This window comes from Nomascus leucogenys, chromosome 3 (genome assembly GCF_006542625.1).
Source record: "Nomascus leucogenys isolate Asia chromosome 3, Asia_NLE_v1, whole genome shotgun sequence".
Classification (NCBI taxonomy): Eukaryota; Metazoa; Chordata; class Mammalia; order Primates; family Hylobatidae; genus Nomascus; species Nomascus leucogenys.
Window position 1 is genome coordinate 93,136,009 of NC_044383.1, and position 6,786 is coordinate 93,142,794.

General features: G+C 43.0%; 1 long non-coding RNA gene across 1 annotated transcript; it reads left to right on the forward strand.

The window, feature by feature from the left end:
* Window positions 1-317: 317 nt before the first annotated feature.
* Window positions 318-4,815, forward strand: LOC115832377. The gene is made up of 3 exons (XR_004027864.1): window positions 318-507; window positions 1,110-1,238; window positions 4,663-4,815. It is a non-coding gene; the product is annotated as an uncharacterized LOC115832377 (long non-coding RNA).
* The last annotated feature ends 1,971 nt before the right edge of the window (window positions 4,816-6,786 follow it).

The following is a 6,786-nucleotide window of genomic DNA, read 5'->3' on the forward strand; positions in this document are numbered from 1 at the left end:
GGGGATATGATAGAACTCTCTTAGATTCGAATAAACCCTCAGATTCTATTTCTGCCCTTCAAAACAACAGCCAGGCCAGTCTTTTTCACAATTCTCATGCTCATCTTGGCTGATCCTAGTGTGTTTTCTTTGCTTTGATTTTCACATGTACCATCTCCTACAGCTAAGCTTCTGTGTTAACCTCCTGTCATCGTCTCTTTCACGGGCGGCCCAGTAAGCCACACCTCCTGAGACTCATGCGCTTGTACAGTCTTCTCCTCTTGAAGCTGGGCTGGCCCTGTGACTGTTTCGAGCAATGCATACAATGTGGTGAAAATATTTCTGGGACTCCTGAGTCCAGGCACCAAGATCTGGAAGCTTCTCCTCTTGTATTTGGGGGAAGCTGGCCACATTGTAAGAAGTCAGACTATCCTGAGACTGTCATGATGACAGAAAGCCCAAGCTAGCCAGGTGGAGAGATCACACAGAAAGAGATGCCTGGCCAGCTGTTACCTGATATGCCATCATGTAAGTAAAAAGGCCACCTTGGATGGTCCAGCTCATAGATGCCATGTACAGCAGAGGTGAGCCATTCCTGCCAAGCCCTGCCCAATTGCAGAATTGTGAGTAAATAAATAATTGCTATTGTTTTAAGCCACTATATTTTGGGATGAGTTGTTACATAGCCATTGAAAACCAAAACACCTCTCTCCACCAAGTCATTTCCATCACTTCCTTCAAGACGGAGGCCAAGTCACCTATGTTGGAAATGCACTTGACAAACTCAATACGGCTCATCTTATTTTAGAATTTGGTAGAGTTTGGATTATGCAGTTCTATGCCTGCTTTTGGTCAGTTTCATACATTTACCTATCCCTAAAATTAATAATGACAATGGCCAATACTGAGCATCATGGATCAGGCACTATGGTTGGGAATAATATTATTCCTATTTTACAGATGAGGAAACTGCAGCACTGAGCAGTTAAGCACCTTATCCAAAGATGGTTCTGTATAAGTACCCTTCTCAATGTCCTTGTCCCTCTATTGCTTTGGTGATATGCACTCTGAACTTGGAGTGCTAAAAAGGAAGCTGATGTGGACACAACAGAATGGCATCTGCTTTGCAGGCAAGAAGATAAAGGAAGAAGGAAAGAGATTAAACTAAGAGATGCAGAAATTGTAGTATATCAGCCGGGTGTGGTGGCTTATGCCTGTAAACCCAGCACTTTGGGAGGCCAAGGCGGGCGGATCACGAGGTGAAGAGTTCCAGACCAGCCTGACCAACATGGTGAAACCCCGTCTCTACTAAAAATACAAAAAATTAGCAAGGCATGGTGGCGCCTGCCTGTAATCCCAGCTACTCAGGAGGCTGAGGCAGGAGAATCGCTTGAACCCGGGAGGTGGAGGTTGCAGTGAGCCGAGATAGTGCCACTGCACTCCAGCCTGGGTGACAGAGCAAGACTACATCTCAAAAAAAGAAAAAGAAAGAAGAAAGAAATTGTAGTACATCAGTGATGAGTACTGGAGCAGTAAGTTCATATAGGCTTGGGGGAATTGACTGGGCTGATTTTGTCATTTGTGGGTTTGGGATGAGATTTATATGAAGAGTGGTTCTACTTTGATTGGGATGCATGTGAGATGACCTGCTGCTTTTTATTTAGTTTTTGTAAAGAGCTTTCATTTGTACTAACTTGGATGGGTTTCTCTCCATTGTCATGAAAAGATTTCTGGCTAGGGTCACCTCCAAAAGATCCTATCTAGATGACCAAAGGGGATGGCTATAAAATAAGACATTATAAAATATGCTTACTGGTTATGCAGCTTTCTACCCAGTGAAACATAGATTTCCTGACAGATTTTATGTTAGGAGAGAAATGAAAGACTATGCCAGGAAACATGAAGTTCTTAGGAAATAATTTGGTTATAAACATATTTCCTTAATAGGATACAATTTGATTCTAACTCTCATTACCTTTTGACAAGAACAGTAAGACACTGGTTGTTTAGTCAGTGATTCGTGAAGCTTTCGCAAATGTTCACAGCCCACTGGGGTACACAGAGCAGATGCCAACATCCATCCTCATTTTACTGACAGGACTGAACTAAAGGGCTTGAAGACTGCCCAAGATCACATATGCAGTCAGTCAGAAGCTGCTCGAATCTTCAGGTTCCTGGATCAGTGCTCTCCCTACCACTGAGCATTATTCCACGCTGTCTTTTTAACTCGTGGATGTCAAGGAGATTTCCTTCTGGCCGTACAGATCAGGTTCCATTAAAGTCTCTCTCTAGTGCTAAGTGTTTTGAAGATAGACGTCGTTATTATATCATGGTCAGCTGGGGAGCTCTTCAAAATATAATGCTGATCATGAGAAATATAATGCTCATCATAAAGTCATGTGCTTGCAGATGTTTCCCTCTATGACCAAAATTTTCAGTGCTCTGAGGGGCATTCTAACTTTGAAACATTTTATGCAACCCACTTCTACCAACTTTATGAAGATTACTGGAACCTCCATTCTTGCCACAAAGGCGGCCATATAATCAGACTTTTTGACCTTCCTAACTGTGGCATAGCATTCAAATGGGACAACAGGGGAATCTTTATTCACTTCCTGTGGATATTATGAAACATTCTTTTGTAAGCCACAACTACCTTTTGCTCCTAAAGTGGCAAGGTCAGTGAATTCTGTATAATGCCATCATCCCCTCCCCAAACCAAGAAGGCTATTCAATTTTTGTATTATTTTGGAATGTTTCAACTTCATAATCCTAATCTTGTGGTCTTTCATTAGTCTTACCAAAGATGGTTTCAGCCCCGGAACAAGGAGGGAATCAGTTTAAGGAAGGAACTGTTATCATCCTTGCTTCAAAGTTAAACTATAAACTAAATTCTGCCCGTGGTTAGCCTAGCGTGTGCCCACGACTGAGCAAGGATAGCCAGCCTGTGAGACTAGAAGCAAGATGGAGTTGGCCATGCTAGACTCCTCTCATTGTCATTATCTTTGCAAGGGAGGTTTCAACTCCATTTACAACTTTTGTTTTTTAGCCATAAAGGAAAGCATTACTCCTGGAGCTAAGAGGCTAAAGGGACTGTGCTAGTCCTCTCGTGCTAATCCTCACCTCTGCACAGTTGGCATTTGAGGCCAGATAACTCTGTTGCAGGGACTGTCCTGTGCAATGTAGGATGTTAAGCAGCATCTCTGGCCCTACCCAGTAGATGCCAGTAGCACTTCCCACTCCCACCAACACACACACTAGTGTGAAAATGTCCCCTGGGGAGCAAATCACTCCAGGATGAAATCTGCTGTGTTCAATACGTGGAGCCAAAGGCCTACAGGGAACTTTCCCCTGCAATCTCCATCTCTTGCAGGGCTTTCATGGAACTCTCTGCCAATGACTGAATCTTGGTTTACTTGCAGTAATTCTATTCACGTAGCGTTCCAAAATAAAACGTATTGAGCATTCACCATATGACAGACTTTTTAGTGAGGGCTTGTCACACATTGTTTCATTTAATCCTGACAATACCCTGAGTAGAATTGTGAATGATCCCCCATTTTACTTTTTATTTTTATTTATTATTATTATTATTATTAAGATGGAGTTTCACTCTTGTTGCGCAGGCTGGAGTGCAGTGGCGCGATCTCGGCTCTCCACCTCCCAGGTTCAAGTGATTCTCCTGCCTCAGCCTCCCAAGTAGCTGGGATTACAGGCATGTGCCACCACACTTGGCTAATTTTTTCTATTTTTAGTAGAGACGGGGTTTCACCATGTTGGTTAGGCTGGTCTCAAACTCCCAACCTCAGGTGATTCACCGGGCTCGGCCTCCAAAAGTGCTGGGATTACAGGTGTGAACCACCGCACCCAGCCTATTTATTTGTTTTTGAGACAAAATCTTGCTCTGTTGCCCAGGCTGGAGTGCAATGGCATCATCTCAGCTCACTGCAGCCTCTGCCTCCCGGGTTCAAGCAATTCTCCTGCCTCAGCCTCCCAAGTAGCTGGGATTACAGGTGTGTGCCACCATGCCTGGCTAATTTTTGTATTTTTAGTAGAGACAGGGTTTCACCATGTTGGCCAGGCTGGTCTCAAACTCCTGACCTCAGGTGATCCACACTCGTCGGCCTCCCAAGGTGCTGGGATACAAGCATGAACCACCGTGCCTGGCTGACCTCTCATTTTAAACGGAGGAAACGGGCTTGGCAAGGTGAGGTGACTTGCCCTTGATCACCTAGAGAGTTGTTGGCACAGCTAGGAATGCAGAGGTGGTGTCCAGAGCCACCCCTTTGACCACAGAATGCCACTGTCCCTTTTCTGCAGACAGTGAAATGGTTAAGTTAGGATTCATAACAATCGGGCGAAAAAAAAAAAACAGACTTAGGGAGTTTAATGGTTTCTAAAAACTCTTTTAAGTCTGTGTAAGTCTGTCTCCTTTCATTGCAATGTTTTTTTATAAACACCAGGGGAGCAATAATCATTTGAGCAGTTAAATGGATTTAAGAAGGTAAAAATCTATATTTTTTTAGTCTTGAAATTATATCGAATCATTTGCCATTCTCACTGGACTATGGCCCTCCAGCCCCTGCAACTACCCCTCTTCTCTCCCGCTGCTCCTCAAGCCCCATTACCTGCACTTACAGTTTTCTTTTAATTTTCCAAACAAGGTAGCATTTTGTATTTCAGATCTTACTCCAAGGAACAATATTGAGGAATTTCATGGACAAAATACTAAGAAGGAAATCAAGTGAATCAAGCACAGAAGAAAGAGAGTGGAAAAAGAAAACTGAAAGTAAAAATATTTTCTAGACCCCTTGAAATAAAGCTTGAAAAACCACAGTGCTTTGCAAAATATCACATCCAATTGCTAGCTAAAAAAAAATAAAAAAATAAAAAATAAATTCATTGGAAGTGCCATTGGGACAGCAGAAGGTGAGGAGGTCTTGTAAAGTCTCTGATCTTGTAAACAACACCCCAGGGTTGGGGCCGGGGTTTTTAGGCTCAGGCCTCTCTGATATGGTAGGAAGGTATGAAGAGAATCTTTTTGTCTTTTTTTAACCATTAATCTTTCTCAATGCAGCAGGAGACCATGGGGGTCCTGGGTCTGGGGGTCCGCTTTTCTTCCGAAGCTGAGCCAGGCTCAGTATCAAGGAGCTGACATCAAGACACTAATTGTGAGGGAAAGGAAAGAACATCTTCAGGTAAGCCCACCTGCCCTGTGATTGCCTGTGATGGGGTTCAGGACACACTGGCCCCAAATATGGCACCTTGGCATTGGAGAAAATGGCAGAAGCAGGAAGGTCTCTTTCACCTTCCCCTCACCCTTCCCCCTTGAATCTTGACGAAGATATGAAACAAGGTTTGCCAAATTACCTGCTCTATTTATGACCTCCCTTGAAGCAGGTCATAAAGCCATCATTCCAGAGATGCCCTCCCCATACCCAGACCAAAGAAGGCTCCTTATTTCTGAAGACACAGGGACACAAAGAAGAATCTGAACAAACAGGCCTTACTAAGTTTTCCCCAGTTAATTCCCATTAGACATGCCCTTTTTCCATTCATACTTCTCCACAACCATTCACTTCCTCAACGACCTACACAAAAAAAATACACAGGTTTAGTCCTTTCTTTGGATCTTCATTCCTGAAGGCTGCTGTGCCACAGGAAATGTTAATGCTTTTCTCTTATTAATCTGTCTTTTGTTATAAATGCCTCAGCCATTTATAACATTTCCAACCTAAGATGGAAAAGAAAAATATTTCTTTTTCCTACTCCTAAGAGCTACCTAATGTGTTGCAGACCAAACCCACAGCAATCCTGTTATCTGGGAGTTCATCTGTGATCTTGATTAGAACTAACACAGGAAACAGATAGATGTGAGTTGCTTACAGAATAAGATTAGAATATGAAATCACATTTAAAATTTAAAAGCAACATGTTAGCAACGGCTCTAACCACAGTTCTCCCTTCTTTTTCAAACCCAGGGGTCTGGTCCAGATCTTGTATTGCTTGAAGAAGGTCCTAGGTACTACCTTTCCTGAAAGAAAGATGTGGTCCTAAAGCCCCTCCAACCCACCTTTGCTCTTCTCTTACCTCATAAAATAGTGAGCATCAAATTATTTGAGGAAAAGCATTTAAGAATTTTTCTTTTTTAGAGGCAAGTTCTTGCTCTGTCACCCAGATTGGAGTGCAGTGGTGTGATCTCAGCTCACTGCAGCCTCAAACTCCTGGGCTCAAGCAATCTTCCCACCTCAGCCTCTTGAGTAGCTGGGACTGCAGGCATGTACCACCATGATTGGCCAATTTTTAAATTTTTTTGTAGAGACAAAGTCTCCCTACGTTTCCCAGGCTGGTCTCGAGCTCCTGGGCTCAAGTGAGCCTCCCACTTCAGCCTCCCAAAGTGCTAGGATTACAGGCATGAGCCACTATGCCTGGCTGGGTATAAGAATGTCAATATGCTTAGGTTTAGATAGAGTTTAGTGTTTTTCAAATGACAGATTGCAATCCCTTAAAGGTTAATAAAATCAATTTGGTAGGTTGCAAACAGCACTTTAAAAACAAAACAAATAAACAAACAAACACACTAGTATCTGATGGTAGGTCTTGTCTTGTCTAAAGCCCTGCAGCGTGACGCATATTCAGAAAAGGTCAACCCCGAGTCCCATCTGGAGGGGCATCCTCTCTAGGTCACCATTTGTCACAGTCAGTTTTAGGGGCTTGAGGAAATTTAATTTCCATTTCAGAAACTCACTAATCTAGTTGTGACCAAACCTTTTCCTACCAATCTAACCAAGTTTGCTGATAAACAAT